Source organism: Microtus pennsylvanicus, chromosome X (genome assembly GCF_037038515.1).
Source record: "Microtus pennsylvanicus isolate mMicPen1 chromosome X, mMicPen1.hap1, whole genome shotgun sequence".
Taxonomy (NCBI): Eukaryota; Metazoa; Chordata; class Mammalia; order Rodentia; family Cricetidae; genus Microtus; species Microtus pennsylvanicus.
The window spans coordinates 29,376,322-29,393,188 of NC_134601.1; the positions used below are offsets into that span (position 1 = coordinate 29,376,322).

At 40.4% G+C, this 16,867-nt stretch overlaps 1 long non-coding RNA gene across 2 annotated transcripts in view; it reads right to left on the minus strand.

Annotated features, from left to right (window-relative positions):
* LOC142840233 (uncharacterized) overlaps nt 1-16,867 on the minus strand; it is a 76,742-nt gene that overhangs the window by 21,690 nt on the left and 38,185 nt on the right. The window lies entirely within an intron of this gene.

The window sequence follows — 16,867 nt, forward strand, 5'->3', positions numbered from 1 at the left end:
TAGCATATTCATCTTTTTGGGTCTGGGTTATCTCAATCAGGATAATGTTTTCTATTTCCATACATTTGCATGCAAAATTCATGATGTCTTTGTTTTTTACTGCTGAGTAGTACTCTGATGTGTATATATTCCATATTTTCTTCATCCATTCTTCCATTGAGGGGCATCTAGGTTGTTTCCAGATTTTGGGTATTACAAATAATGCTGCTATGAACATAGTTTAACAAATGCTTTTGTAGTATGATTGGGCATCTCTCGGGTATATTCCTAAGAGTGGTATTGCTGGATCCTGAGGTAGGGTGATTCTCAATATCCCAAGAAACCGCCACACTGATTTCCAAAATGGTTGCATAAGTTTGCATTCCCACCAGCGATGGATGAGTGCTCCCCTTACTCCACATCCTCTCCAGCATAGGCTATCATTGGTGTTTTTGGCATTAGCCATTCTGACAGGTATAAGATGGTATCTCAAAGTTGTTTTGATTTGAATTTCCCTGATTGCTAAGGAAGTTGAACATGACCTTAAGGGTCTTTTGGCCATTTGAACTTGTTTAGAATTCTCTGTTCAGTTTAGTACCCCATTTTTAATTGGATTAATTAGAATTTTAATGTCTAGTTTCTTGAGTCCTTTATATATTTTGGAGATTAGACCTGCCAGTCGAGCGGGCACACATATACCCCTATGAATGAATCTTCTCCATACAGGAGCAGGGCGTCATTATATTCAAAATATTATACAACTGTCTGAGTTATCAAAGTCCAGAACATTTCCCACATTTTAAAGAGAAAATGAAGAACAAACATAACTCCTTATCTTTCAGTAGTCACTCCTGTATTTCGATTTCTAGATGCTATAGTAACCACTAATCTGCTTCAGTGGGTCTGTCTTCTTATTCGAGACAGTCTCATGTATCCCAGCTGTTCTTGAACTCACTATGTAGACTACAATGATCGTGTTAAGCTCCTGTCCCTCCTGTCTCTGCCGACCAAGCACTGCAATTCTATACATACATTTCAAAGGTGAGGTCTATCTGACTATTTATTCATTTTTTTTTTGAGACACAGTCTCACTTTGTAGTCCTGTCGGGCCTGGAACTCCCTATATAGACACGACTGACTTTGAATGCAGATCCACTTGTTTTTGCCTCCCAAGTGCTAGGATTAAAAGCATGCAGCACTACACCCAACCTACATTTTCTTGATTGATGATTGATGTATGTGAAGGTCTGTCCTCACTGTGGAAGGGGACAATTACCCCAGCTTTGAGATCAGCGATGTTCACCTGGCAAAGGAGGCCTTAGGATACCCTTGAGTGAAAGGATTTGAGACATGGAAGTTGGGGCTGGGGTTGGGTAGAGGGCTCTCTAGTCTACCCTGGTCACTAGATTGTGTCCTAGCCCTGTTAAAATAAAACCAGGCCCTGGCTGAAGAGCTCTGCCTTCTTATCTTTGGAACTAGGACTCACCTGTATTTGGCATTCCTCATTCTACTAAAGGTTTTGAGTCTTGATCATAAATAGCGAGTTTTCTTTTTTCTTTTATACACTCTCTAAGGTTACAAGAAGGTACTATGAGACTTTTATTGCCAATGACTAGGTTAACCCTTCCCTGTCTTATTGCAGTGTTCTAATACACTGACTTTGGACATTCAATAGAAATTAGTACAGTGTTGTGTGCCTCTCTTTTAGTGTGTGATGCTCACCATCATTCCCAAATCCCCTAAAAATAGCTGACTGGAAGGTGAAGATGCTCATAGTCTCATTTTACCTTTGCTGGGATTTTAAAAGTCAGGGTTTTATTTTCCCCTGGGTTTCTAGACTATCTCAGTTTCTGGAGCATCTTCATCTGCTGTCATTTGCTGCCACCAGAAATGGACTAAAGCTTTGGAATCAGAGTACCCGAAGAAAACATGACTTTCTAAGACTGTCTGTTTCCTTGTTGAAAACCACCATACAAAGTATTCATTGATATTTTGAATTTGTATGAACTTTTAATTGTCATTCCTAATCTGATCATAGTTCTAGCAGGTAACATTTTGTTGTTCTTCTTCTTTCAGTTAAGATGGCTGACAAACTTCACATGTCGGAAATAGAAGAATTTGACAGATCAAAACTGAAAAAAATTACTACCGCAGAAAAACATACGTTTCCATCGAAGGAAAGTAAGTCATGGAGGTTTCTAGTTGAGAGGAACAGTGGTGAAAGTTAGCACAGTCAGTTAATAAACCTAAGTAGTAGTAAGAATTATGATAATTAGTGCAGCAGTTACAATATCAAGTAGTTGTCTTTTATTTAGATAACGTACATGGTTTGCATGCTAGGTTGCAGCAATAATAGAATCTAGATTCATTTCTTCTTACAAAATTACTAAAATTACATTAAAGCTAATTCTAGAATATTGGATGTGGCACTATATAAATCTCGATTTTACTCAGGTTTTATTTTAATGTGAATATTGTACATTTTTCAGGATGCAACACTTTGAATCTATGCCTTCACACATAAAAACTGTGCAAACTGTAAGTTTAATCTTCTAGAAACTGTTATAAAATAAGGTGGAAGACTAAGTTTAGAGTTTGTGTGTGTTTCATCTTACCAGATTCAAACAATCAGTTGGCTTTTCAGTGTAACCACGTCCTGGAGAAACTCAAAGTGAACTTTTAAAAGCTGAGTGGCATTTTCATCTTGTCAGCTCTAATTGAGAACTCAAGAATTCAAAAAAATCATCTGATAAGATGAAACTTTCTAATTGTATGCAGATAAACCGAAGGAAATTCTTACTTACTCCTCATTCCTAGAACACTCTGTGGACAATAACAATATTTTATAAATATTTTAATTCTATTACTTAAATGTATTCTATACATATTATATAGAATATATAGATTATTGTAAAGTCTTCAGGTGTTCTAACACATACATACCTCCACTATGAGGATAAGTGGTTAGGGCTTTTGCATTCAAAGGCATGTTTATCAGCCTTCAGTGACCTAGTAAAGCTATCTTGTAGAAGAAACCTAACTTACTTTTAAGAAAACCAAAAAAAGGAAAAAAGAAAAAAATAAAAGAAAGAGGAAATTCCCTTTTAAGTATTTTTTTCTATTTTTCTTTCCCTAGTCATCCAACAAGAGAAGAGTTCACCAAAAAAAAAAAAAAACCATAAAATGACGAACACTTTCGAAGAATAAAATTCAACACTGCCCAACGATCTCGGTTTTAGCAGGTTTTTTTGTTTTTTGTTTTTTGTTTTTTTGTAAGCCTATGTGTTTCTAGAGATTTATGACAATTGCTGATGGCCTCTCGCCTATACCTGATAGTTAAGTGTTAATCAGTACCCAGTTAAGCAGTAATCAGAAACAGGAATTCCCTCTGTTTTTAAACTTCCTCATTGATGAACAAATTACAGATGGCTGTTGTGAGATATTTGGTCAAAAGTGAGACCTCAGCCCTCTAACACCCCTATATCCAATGAGTCTGGGAAGATTGGAAGCATCATCCCAGTCCCTGGCATCCATCCTAAGCCCCTTCCCCCTGGGAGTTGCCTTTGTTCAGACTCCACCTCAGGGAAGCCTGCCAAGTGCTGACCCTCTCCAGGAAGGGTCAGGACCACTCTCACGGACTAGTTAACATATGGTCTCAGGTTTTGCATGGTCTCTCCCTGTCTCCCCACCTCCTCGCCCCCTCCCCCACCATGTTCCCTACAACTGAGAAGCATTGCTTTCATTAAACATGAACATCTTTGATTTGCTATAATCTGGTGTAATTGGAGCTTTTTTGCGTAGGTAGAGAGGGTAGTTTTAATACTTTTACTAACAGATAGAGGTTTCCCACCAAAAGGTTCTGTTTTTCAGCAGGCCCAGGGCCACGTTCTGGAAAACACCCTAACTGTGCATCCTCTTTGCCAGACTGGATCGACTTCCTCTCAGTGAGTTCCCCTTTTTGCTTATGCTGGTAAGGTACCCAGGGTGACCCATTCACTTTTGGGGCATTCCGCTGATCTTGCACATCCATGTTAACCGTGGCTATAGTCACAAAAGTTAAAAGGAATCACATTAGATCAGAAGTTCATCAATAGTTAGATAAATAATCAAACTGGGATGTATATATGGGGGTGGGTGGAGAGAAAAAGAGGGAGAGGAAGAGAGAGAGAGAGAGAGAGAGAGAGAGAGAGAGAGAGAGAGAGAGAGAGAGAGAGATATTTTATTCAGTTGTAATGTAAGAATGCAATTTTCAGGACAGTAGATGTAAGTGAAAGATATACTGAGTAAGGTAAAACAGACCTAGAATGACAAAAAGTGTATGCTCTCTCTCATAGGTAGACCTTAGCTTTGAATTTGTTTATTTAAATTCGAGTGTCTCTAAAGGACATGATGCTGGAGAAAGGCCATTATGGGCGGGGAGAGAAGAGGGCTTAAATGTAGTATGTGGGAGAACACTGAGGATCCAACAATTAAAGTGGGGCTTAGAAGGGGTTAGGAAAGAGAGGGTAAGGGATGACTAGCCAATACTAAAGTTGCATTAAAAAGCCATGTAGAGCCGGGCAGTGGTGGCACATTACTCTTCATACTGTGTAGCCTTGCCCCCCAGCCTTAATACAAGGGGAGGTGCTTAGTCTTACTGTAACACTATATGCCATGTTTTGTTGATACACATGGGAGACCTGCCCTTTCCTAAACAGAAAGGAAGGAAAAGGGGATTTGGGGTGGAAACAGAGGGTGGACTGAGGGGACTTGGAGGTGAGGAGGGAGGAAAATCTGTGTCCAGAATGTAAAATAAGTAAATTAATAAATGAATAAATTGTTTTTTAAAAAGCCACATAGAAAACTACTATTTTATAAGCTAATTAAAAATCAAGTTATTGAATGTATTTGAACAGAGATACTCTGCATATATACAAATAATGCTATTTCTAGAAGTCATGAGCTATTAAACAAAAGCTCCTAGGAGCTGGAAAATGGATAAGAAATCTCTTGTAGAAGACCTCAGTTCACTTCCCAGCAGCTGCCTTAGGAAGCTTGCATATGCCTGCAACTCCAGCTCCAGAGGAATCTGATGCCTCTGTCTTCAATAGGTATCTGCACTCGTTTGTACACACACACACACACACACACACACACACACACACACCACTCACACACACCTTAGTGGCAGATATCAGGTACCTCACTATGAGGTGCTGATCTAAGAAGCCCCATTGGTTTCCTGAAAAATACACCATATGCTATTGCTTTCGGTTATGCACCAGAATTAGAGATTAAGCCTCTACTGCTAAAGACATTCAATACTTCGATATTTTGGTTCCAGACCTCAAGGAATCAAGCTGGCAGTGAGCTGAAAGCTTCCGACATGCTAGCCACCTTTCCTAATGCCAAAGGGAGTGATTCATTCTACTGGAGAAAGAAAAGTCATCGATGGTTTTATGCAGCTGTGAGCCCTGTAATCTGCATTATTGGCATGTTAGGAAATATTCCCCTGATGTTGCAATAACAGAATGACAGTTACTTGGGGGGCATGAACTACCTTGGTTGTATTTGAAGCCTGTTTCACAGGAAGGAATCCATGCCTGGTAGTATAATACTGGCCAATACTCCATGGTTAGGAAAGTCATGTGTGCAAGGTGGAAATTTCTGCTGCTGTCTTGCTAAATAAACATGATCAAGCTGATTTCTAAATATATATGGATTGTATTTGGTTTGGATTGGCCTGGAACTTGATATGTAGACTAGGCCCAGCAGCCAACTCACAGACCTGTGCCCGCCTCTGCCTCCAGACTGCTGGAATTAAAGGCATAAACCAACCACATCTGTCCTACATATTTCCATTTCTATCCATACAATAGTGCTCCTCTCATCCTTCTGTTCAGCAGGGTAGGGGTGGTGCACACCTTTAGTCCAAGTACTCAGGAGGCAGAGGCAGTCAGATCTCTGAGAGTTCAAGGCTAGCCTGGTCTACAGAGCAAGTTCCAAGAGAGCCAGAGATACACAGAGAGAGACCCTGCCTCTAATAGACAAACAGACAAATAGATAGATAAATAAATAAAGGAATGAAGGAAGTTTATTTTGCAGTGGATGACAATGAAGAGATGTGTAGATGGTCAAAGAACTAAAAACAACTGCTTGTTGATTGCTCATCTCCAAATGGAACATCTCCAGTTCCGTTCCAAGGTTCAGGGATCATTGCAGAACTGGGGGTAGAAAGCAAATAATGGCTGGGTGTAGGATACATGCTGTGAAACGCTGTCTATCTTCTGGAAGTGATACGGCTGTTCTACCTATGGACCCACAGTAGAAAATAGAAGCTGGGTGTAGGATACATGCTGGGAAACACTGTCTATCTTCTGGAAGTGATACGGCTGTTCCATGAAACAACCCACAATAGCTGTATTTTCAAACTGAAGAAAAATGGCACAAGATGAGACCAAAAACATTTCATGATGAGTAGTTAGAGGGAAATAAAGTACCAAGGCATCTGAGAAATCCATGGTGGTGACTAGTTTCTGGGGGACGAGGAGCCATTTTTTTTAAATTATAGCCATTGCTAACTTGTCCATAGTATGGTTCATAGCCTCCAAACTATGCTCATGCAAGCAACATTAATTATACTGAATAGGTCACAAACAAAGAAACCTCCAAATAGCAATAATAAAATACTTGAAAGTAGGATTGAGAACTTGCTGGAAAGAAAATGAATAGCACCAGTGAGGGGTGATGAGACAAGACAATAGGGGGTAAAAATTCAAATATGTTATACATTTGTATGGATTTGTCAAAGAATAAAAACACTTCATTGAACTTACACGAAAACAGACATCAAGACCATTGAAATAGAATAGATAATACAGGCATAAACCCTCACAGACACAGAAAAACTTATTTTTTGACTATTAAAAAAAAACTGTTGAACATTGTTATCCATTTAGGGAAATGCAAATCAATAGAACTCTGAGATTCCATCTTATACCTGTAAGAATGGCCAAGATAAAAACTGATGACAGCCAGGCCGTGGTGGCGCATGCCTTTAATCCCAGCACTCAGGAGGCAGAGGCAGGTGGATCTCTGGGAGTTCGAGGCCAACCTGGTCTAAAAGATCTAGATCCGGGACAGGCACCAAAGCTACAGAGAAACCCTGTCTCAAAAAAAAAAAACCAAAAACAAAAACAAATACAAAAAACAAAAAACACTGGTGACAACTTATGCTAGAGAGGTTGTGGGGAAAAGGGAACACTTCTGTATTGCTTGGTGGAGTCCAATCTGGTACAAACCCTTTGGATGTCAGTGTGGAAATTTCTCATAAAATTAGGAAACAATTTTCCTCAAACCCAGCAATTCCACTTTTGGGTATATATCCAAAGGATGCTCAATCATAACAGAAGGACATGTGCTCAACTATGTGCATAACAGAATTGTTTGTCATAGCCAGAACCTGGACACAACCTAAATACACCTCGACCAAAGAATGAATAAGGAAAATGTGGTCCATTTACACAATGGAGTACGACACATCAGAAAAAAATAACGACATCTTCATACTTTCAGACGAATGGATGGATCTAGAAAATATCATATTGAGCAAGGTAAACCAGACACAGAAAGACAATTATCTTATATACTCACTCAAAAGTGACTTTTGGCATAAAGCAAAGAAATCCAGTCTACATTTCACAATCCCAGAGAACCTAGACAACAATGAGGACCCTAAGAGAGAGAGACATAAAGGGACATAATCTTCATGGGAAGTAGAAAAAGACAAGATCTCCTGAGTAATCTGGGACTATGGGGAGCATGAGAGATGGTAGAATTGGAGGAGGAAGACGGGAAGGGAATGGAAAAAAGTCAATAAAAACGGAAAAAAAATTGTCAAATAGATCTTTCACATCCTTGGTTAGAGTTACCCCAAGATATTTTATGCTATTTGTGGCTACTGTGAAAGGTGATGCTTCTCTGATTTCCCTCTCTGTTTCCTTATCCTTTGTGTATAGAAGGGCAACTAATTTTTTGGAATTGATCTCTTATCCTGCCACACTACTAAAGGTGTTTATTAGCTGTAGGAGTTCTTTGCTGGAGTTTTTGGGGTCGCTCATGTACACTATCATATCATCTGCAAATAATGAAAGTTTAACTTCTTCCTTTCCAATTCGAATCCCTTTGATCCCCTTATGTTGTCTTATTGCTATTGCTAGAACTTCAAGCACTATATTGAAATGGTATGGAGACAGTGGACAGCCTTGTCGTGTTCCTGATTTTAGTGGGATGGCTTTGAGTTTCTCTCCATTTAATTTTATGTTAGCTGTCAGCTTGCTATAAATAGCTTTTATTATAGTTAGTTATGACCCTTGTATCCCTAATCTCTCTAAGACCTTTATCATAAAGGGATGTTGAATTTTGTCAAATGCTTTTTCAGCATCTACTGAAATGATCATATGGTTTTTTTCTTTCAGTTTATTTATATGATGGATTACATTGATAGATTTTCGTATGTTGAACCAGCCCTGCATCCCTGGGATGAAGCTTACTTGATCATAATGGATAATTTTTCTAATGTGTTCTTGGATTCAGTTTGCCAGGATTTTATTGAGGATTTTCGCATCGATGTTCATGAGTGAGATTGGCCTGTAATTCTCTTTCTTGGTTGAGTCTTTGTGTGGTTTTGGTATCAGGGTAACTATAGCTTAATAAAAGGTATTTGGCAATGACTTTTGTGTTTCTCTATTGTGAAATACATTAAGGAGTATAGGTATTAGGTCTTCTTGGAAGTTCTGGTAGAATTCTGCATTGAAACCGTCTGGACCTGGGCTTTGTTTGGTAGGGAGAGAAAAGTGAGAAGGGAAGGATGGGAGTAACTTGGGGAAACGGGATGATTGGGATAAAGGAAGGTTGGATAGGGGAGCAGGGACGCATATATCTTAATTAAGGGAGCCATCTTAGGGTTGGAATGAGTGGTTTTAGATGGAGTACATGCCTGCTTTGGAGTATGTGAAAACTCCAAGTCATTTTAGTAATAATTTAGAAAACAGGCACATGTTCCAAAAAGGGTCTATTTTAAAACACCTGTAAGAAAATAACCTCATACTATATGGATAGAGGAAAACTCACAGGGGCGGTGGTGATTCTATGGAAACAGAAAGACAGGGCTAAGGTGAATTTCCAGAAGAAAGACATGAGAGCGCTCAGATTATTGGACAGCAGCAGTGCTCATGGTCATCCATGTTGTTTCCTGTTTTGTTGAGCTCTAAGTTTCCTGGAGGGGCTTGTGGGAACAGACAAACAAGAAAGAGAGAGCCCATGAATCTCACGGATTATCAAGGCCCAAATGATAACAGAGTCCTCAACCGAGGGGAAGATAATCCTATTGGACTCAGAGTTTGACTCTCTACCCTATTGTCCAGCTAAAGGACTCCTTTGCTAAGCAGGGCCTCCAGATCACCATCAGCAACAGTGTCCCGAGAGAAGGGAAGAACAGTACCAAAAAGACACAGCGCCAGGGAGACATGGCACAGACTCTCAGTTATCTGGACTTATACCTGGGCACAGGGGAGACCTCCCTTGACCCAGCCACAAGTGCCTGACCAAGTTCCTGACTCCTATGCAGGGGAAGAGGCAGGAGCAAGGCACAACAGTTCTCATTCTCAGGCTTCCTGTGCTCCTCTCCACACCCCTGCATGGGAAGATGTATCCCCATTTCACAGGTGCCAAGGCTCTGCCTTGAGCAGTAAAGGAGAGATGGATTCTTCCATCATGGAGCCCCGGGAGTAACACAAATATGACCTCCTAGTTTACATCCAGAAGGAAGCATGCACTGACTCCATCTCCCCATGCACAGATGTGACTGGCTCGCAATTCCTGTATCTTATGCCCAGAAGGAGCAGTCATCCTGGGAGACAACAAACTATTGAGAAAACAATAAAGGAAGACACAAGGAAGTTTCAGGCTTGTTTTCTCGGTGCACACTGCTGGGTGTTGCAGTTTCACAAAAGTTGGCTGATGCCCAATAGAGGGCTCTGTGGTTCAAGGACTTTAATTTGACTATGCGCTCTGAGTATTTTCCCAGGCAGTGAAGGAAAATCTACTACATGAGAATCAGAACATGGCAGACATTGGGTCAAACAGGCTGCAGCGAACGGGAGAAAAGCCTAAACCGAAGCAGCAGCATAAGGTTGGGGCGCTATGCAAATGCTGCCCAGGAACTAAACACAAGGGATGTCTTCAATGTCCCTTCGTGGTACCCTTCAGCCACCTGGGATGGGCTGTAGCCTGCAGGTGGGGATACTTGGGGTTGTCTGCTTTCTCTGCCATCTGTGCAGAGGCTGCAAGCTCCCCAGCAGCCCCGTTTCCCATTGGCTCTAAGGTCTACACACAAGTCCTCCTCCCTTGTCCCAAACTCCACCTCCAATCTTTCCCTCCTAGCTCCCAGCGGGCTTCAACCCCCAGCCTATATGTCTAGGCACAAAGCCTCACACTGATCTGAGAGAAACACGAACAGTAACTGGGAGCCCAAGGACCTGAGAGACAGCTCTGGGACTTGGTCCTGGAGGGTGAGGGCGGGGCTCGCCAGCTGGAAAGTCACATGACAGCTCCCCAGCACCAGCCCTCCCTCCTGCCAACTAGCAAGACTCAGCCAATCAGACACCATCTCCTTGAATCAGGTAGCCCTCCACTCTTGGGTGTGTCTGTTTCTCTTGTTGGAAAGTTAGTTTTAAAAAGAATTTTTTTCAATCCCAGTTTTTTCTTTATTCTTCAGTTTACTGGAAGAATTTTGACAAAGCTGCTTTCAAAGCTATTCCAAGTCCAAAATCACTGAAGCAAGCCCCATAACTGTAAGTTAACGTGCGGATAATGCGATATTGCACTTTTGAGAAATAATTAGGAATTCATCTCACTAAATGACAGTTCCTAATTTTATTGTCTGACTTTCATGCTATTTCTAATAGCAAAAGTAGACGGACTTGAGTTTTGGGGCTAAGAGACAGAATATTAATTTATTTTAAATGGGAAACTGCGTATGCAAGAGGCAATGACCAGACCCTGGATGAAAATAGGGCTGTGATCAGTCATTCTTTCACCACACAGCTTGAGTGAACAAAACACTTCTCCGCATCATCTTCAAGACTGAAGGACAAACCAATTTGCCTTTGAATACATCTAATATGCCTGCTAGTCCATGGCACCCCCTACAAGGCTTCCAGCTGCCTGGGCTCCTACTTCATCTTGTCAAGAAATTCCCGAAGTCTTGGGTGTTTTAAAAGATATCTCCAACACAAAGCTTTCTCACTTGATTCTCTGGAGAGCACAAATGTCTGACTCTGTTGCTTTAATAAATTGCAAACAAGCAGCTTCTATTTGTTCTTCCATGGGTAGCCCCTCTGTCCCTTCACCTAAGCCTTTGGATGGTTCTGTTATCAGTAGCCTTGAAGAGTCAATAATGGGATGTTGTTGCCTCTCTTCCAAAAGAACAAAATGTCCCTCTGAATGGAGACATGCCACTCTCTCCCTGGTGAAGAGTTGGTCCAGTTGGGTCAGCCAACCAGAAGACCAAAGAATCCCTTCTCCAAAATGGGGCTCCTTCCGCTTAAGCCATACTAGAAAGCGAAAGGGGCCATACTGATCCATCTTTCAGGAGGTAATCTGCCTTCCCTTACCATACCCCTGCCCCTCCAGCAGTCTCCCACAGAGCTGCAGTCTCTCATCCTCTTGGCTCTGGCCACTTTACTTCTCTTTTCTAGGTGCTTTTTTTATGCATTTAAATATTTTGCCTGCATTGATGTCTGTGTACCATGCGGGTGCCTGCTATCCAAGCAGGTCAGAAAAGACATCTGATCCCCTGGAACTGGAATGGTTGTGAGCCCCCTGGTGGATGCTGAGAACCTCACCCAAGTTCTCTGAAAAAACAAGTGCTCTAAAGACATCAGGGTTTCTCTCTTAAACTCTAATGACATCGTCATCCAGCAACTAGAGAGAACGCTCAGTGATTAAGAGCACTTTATCTTTTTTCTCTTTTTTTATTGTTTTTATTGACCTCTACATTTTCTCTGTTCCCCTCTCTTCCTTCTCTCTCTGTTTCTACCGTGTGCTTTGACCCGCATGCTCCCAGTTTTTGTTTTGTTTTTTTAAGAGACCCTTCTCAGCTGTACTGAGGCCTGTGATAACAGTAAACCTGATGCAAACAGTTTCAAATTATCCAGGCTAAGGTCATACCCTCCAACTAGCACAAATCAATTGCGGACTTGGGGGAGTTTTCTCAAGGTATCTGTGGAGAGTTCAAGACATTTAGTGATGAATTGACTAGTCTGCCTAGCTGTTTGATTGACAGTCCTCAAGGCAGGCAGGGCACCAAGGAGAGTTCAACAGTTACCAGTTAAGTTAGCACATGCTTTATCATCTTTGCTTATAGGAAGTAAACAGTAGTAAGTATTTTTACAATCATAACTCAATGAACACCAACAGTGATTTAATAGAAAACAAAGCTGACCTCAATGAGGATAGGCCTCTCTTATCTCAATCAAGGGAAGCTTTGTCAGACAGGCCTTTTGCATCTCCTAGTTCCTTCTCCTAGTCAGAAAGTTCCTGACAAGGCAGAGTGACTTTAGCCTAGGGATTATTGGTGAATGAGGGACCCGAATTTGACAAGCATCATTTTTCTGTCAGGAAGGACCTGGGTGTCTTAGTTACTCTTTTACTGCTGAGATAAAACACCACAAACAAAGCAAATTAAAAAAGAAAGTTTTTACAGTGTGTTGGACTAACACATTCAGAGGGTTACAGTCCATGATATCTGAGAAAAGGCTTGGCACTCAGAACAGCTGAGAGCAGTTAACATCTTGGACCACAAGCAGAAGGAAGATAGAGACCCTGGGAATGGCGGCATCAAGGATACAAGGGCCATATCTAAACATAAGAAAGTCAATATACAGCAAGGAAACAGCCAACCTCTAATTAAGAGAACCACAAAGTGATTCCAATGACATCGGGAATCAGAAAAGGTTTACACAATCTCCATATCTGTTGAATGTAGTACTTGAAGACTTAGTGAAGTTTTAGTCATGATTTTGTGAAATTTGTGAAATCTCTGCCACATGCTGCAAGACTGTTTTCTATCTATAGAACATTATCCATTGTCTGACTATGTGATGTGGGAGTCCCCTCTGTGTGCTGTGATTACCATTAATGAATAAAGAAACTACTTTGGACCTATACCAAGACAGAACCTAGGTAGGCAGGGAAAGCTAGACTGAATGCTGAAAAAAGAAAGTCAGAGTCAGGGAGAAGCCATGGAGCCGGTGCTAGAGACAGATGTGATGAAACTTTGCTGGTAGGCCATGACCTCTTGATAATGCACAGATTAATGAAGATGGGTTAATTTAAAATGTAAGAGTTAGCCAATAAGAAGCTAGAGCTAATGGGCCAAGCATTGATTAAAATACTACAGTTTCTGAGTGATAATTTCGGGGCTAAGCAGCTCACTCCCCCCAACAATTGTGGCTGATACTTCTGATATTTCATCAGACAGAGGGCTGATATCCAAAATATACAAAGAACTCAAGAAATTGGTCATCAAAAGAACAAATAATCCACTAAAATTAAGGTACAGAAGTAAACAAAGAACTGTCAACAGGGGAATCTAAAATGACTGAAAGACATTTAAGGAAATGTTCAACATCTTTAGTCATCAGAGAAATGCAAATCAAAACAACTCTGAGATTACATCTTACACCTGTAAGAATGGCCAAGATCAAAAACACTGATGACAACTTATGCTGGAGAGGATGTGGGGTAAAATGAACACTCCTCCATTGCTGGAGGGAGTGCAAGCTGGTATAGCTGCTTTGGAAATCCATATGGCGATTTCTCAGAAAATTAAGAAACAACTTACCACAGTACCCAGCAATATCACTTTGGGAAATAGACCCAAAGGATGCTCAATCATTCCTCAAGGACATGTGCTCAACTATGTTCATAGAAGCATTATTTGTCATAGTCATGACGTGAAACCAACCTACATGCACCTCAATTGAAGAATGGATAAAGAAAATGTGGTACACAATAATGACATCTTGAAATTTGTAGGAAAATGGATGGATCTAGAAAAAACATATTGAGGTCACCCAGACTCAGAGAGTAAAATATAGTATGTATTCACTTATAAGTGGCTTTTAGCCTTAAATCAAACAACCCTAAGAGAAACATACATGAATCTACACAGGAAGATGAAAGAGACAAGATCTCCTGAGGTAAATGGGAGTGTGGGGTTTATGGGAGAGGGTAGAAGGGGAGAGAGGAGGAAGAGACTGCAGCATAGAAAATGTATAGCTCAATAAAAACAATAAAAATGGAGTGTTGCAACAATGGTGAATTATTATCATATTTATATAAGAAATATTCTTGTATGTTTGTATTTCATTTATCATATATAAAGAATAATGTTTATTATTTTATCTTGCATTCTACTTTCTCCATGTGCTAAGTGCTGAGATTGCAGGCATGGCCCACCAGTCATGGCTAAAAGGATTTGGGGGGTGGGTTCTATTGTTTTTTAAATTGATCAATTTGTTTTTTAAAATTTCATTTTACATTCCAACCACAATTCTCCCTCCCACCCCTCCTCACACTCCCCTTGCCTCCCCACCCCAGCTCACACCTCTTCTACAGCTCCCATTAATTTGGGGCAGGACCAAGTCCCTCCTTCCTGCATTAAAGATAGCATCACATCTCAGCACAGAGAATAGGCTCCAATAAACAAGGCTGAGCACCTGGGACAGATCCTGATCCCACTGCTGGGGGCCCCCTCAGATAGTCCAAACTTCACAACTATCTCTCCACATACAGAAGGCCCATCTGAGTCCACCAATTACTGGAGAAGGCTCTGTAATGATAGTTGGGGTAGTCACCAATCCGGTAATAGAGGAAGGCAAGTTCAGGAACCCTCTCCACTACTGCTAGGAATCTTAGCTGGGATCATCCTTGTGGATTCTTGGGAATTTCCCTAGCACCAGGTTTCTCCCTAAAACCATAGTGACTGTCTCTATCAAGTTCCCTCTTTCATTGCTTTCCCACTCCATTTTCTATGACCATCCTGTTCCCTCATGTTCTCCTTCCCCATTGCCTCTCCTTCACCACCTCCTCACCCCCAGTTTACCCAGGTGATCTCATCTAATTCCTTGTTATCTAGCTTCTCTGGAGCTCTGGATTGCAGCCTGGTTACCCTTTGCTTTACATCTAGTACCACTTAGAAGTCAGTACATACCATGTTTGTCTTTCTGAGTCTGGGTTACCTCAGTCAGAATTTTTTTTCTAGTTCTATCCATTTACCTGCAAAATTCATGATGTCTTTTTTTCTAAAATAAGAATAATACTCTATTATATAAACGTACAGCATTTTCTTTATCCACTATTCTATTGTGAGACATCTAGGTTGTTTCTAATTTGGGGCTATTGGGAATAGAGCGGCAATGAACATGGAATAGCTAGTGTCCTTCTGGTAGGCTGAAGTGTCCTTGTGGTATATGCCCCAAGTGCTATATGTGGAATATGAGGTAGTTTGAGTCCCATCTGGAGTACAAGTATTGAAGAGATCATGATACAAGGAACCTATCTAAACACAATAGAAACAATTTACAGCAAGCCAACAGCCAGCATCAAATTACAAGGAGAGAAGCTCAAGGTGATTCCACTAAAATTAGGAAGAATACAAGAATGTCCACTCTCTCCGTATCTTTTCAATATAGTATTTGTTGACCTAGCTAGAGCAATAAGACAACCAAAGGAGATCAAGGGATACAAATTGGAAAGGAAGAAAAGTCAAACTTTCATTATTTGCAGATGATATGATAGTACATATAAGTGATCACAAAAACTCTACCAGAGAACTCCTACAGCTGATAAACACGTTCAGAAATGTGGCAGGATACAAGATCAACTCAAAACAATCAGTAGCCCTCCTATATACAAATGATAAAATAAAGAGAAAGAACTCAGAGAAACATCCCTTTTTGCAAGAGCCACAAATATAAATTATCTTGGGGTAGCTATAACTAAACAACTGAAACACCTATATGACAAGAACTTTAAGTCTCTAAAGAAAGAAACTGAAGAAGATATCAGAAAATGGAAAGATCTCCCATGCTCATGGATGCTCTTGAATAGGTAGGACCAACATAATATAAATGGCAATCTTACCAAAAACATTCTAGAGAGTCAAAGAAATGCCCATCAAAATCCAAACACAATTGCTCACAGACTTATAGAACAATATTCAACTTCATGTGAAAAAAGAAAAAAAACTTACAATAGTTAAAACAATCCTGTACAATAAAGGAACTTCAGAGACATCACCATCCCTGAATTAACACTTCACCATAGCGCTGTAGTGATAAAAACAGTTTGGTATTGGCATAAAATCAGACACATGGACCAATGAATTAAATTAAAGCCCAGGTATTAATTCCTCTGGGCAATGTGCCTTACCTTCTCTGAGGAATAGATGAAGGTGGGGGGAGGGGTAAGAAGAGGGAATGGGCTGAGGAGAGGGAATAGAAACTTGGATTGGTATGTAAATGAAAAAGATAGATTGTTTTCTTTTTAAAAAAGTACTCACTTTTCTCACTCATCTGAACATACATGAAATATTTATTTAATGATTTTGTATATTGAGACATATACTAGGTCATGTATGAAAAGGAGGACATATTTCAGAAAACCTCTCATTTTTGAAACTTACAAAGCATGCGGTGAGATACATAAACATGCAGAAAGTGACAGCACCTTAGGGTTTTGTGAACCAATAGCTACCGCACATTTAGTTATTGCCATAAATAGAGTGATGGACAGTATTGGCTAAGTTAAGAAACAAAATGAGCAGCCTGACCAAGATTATAAA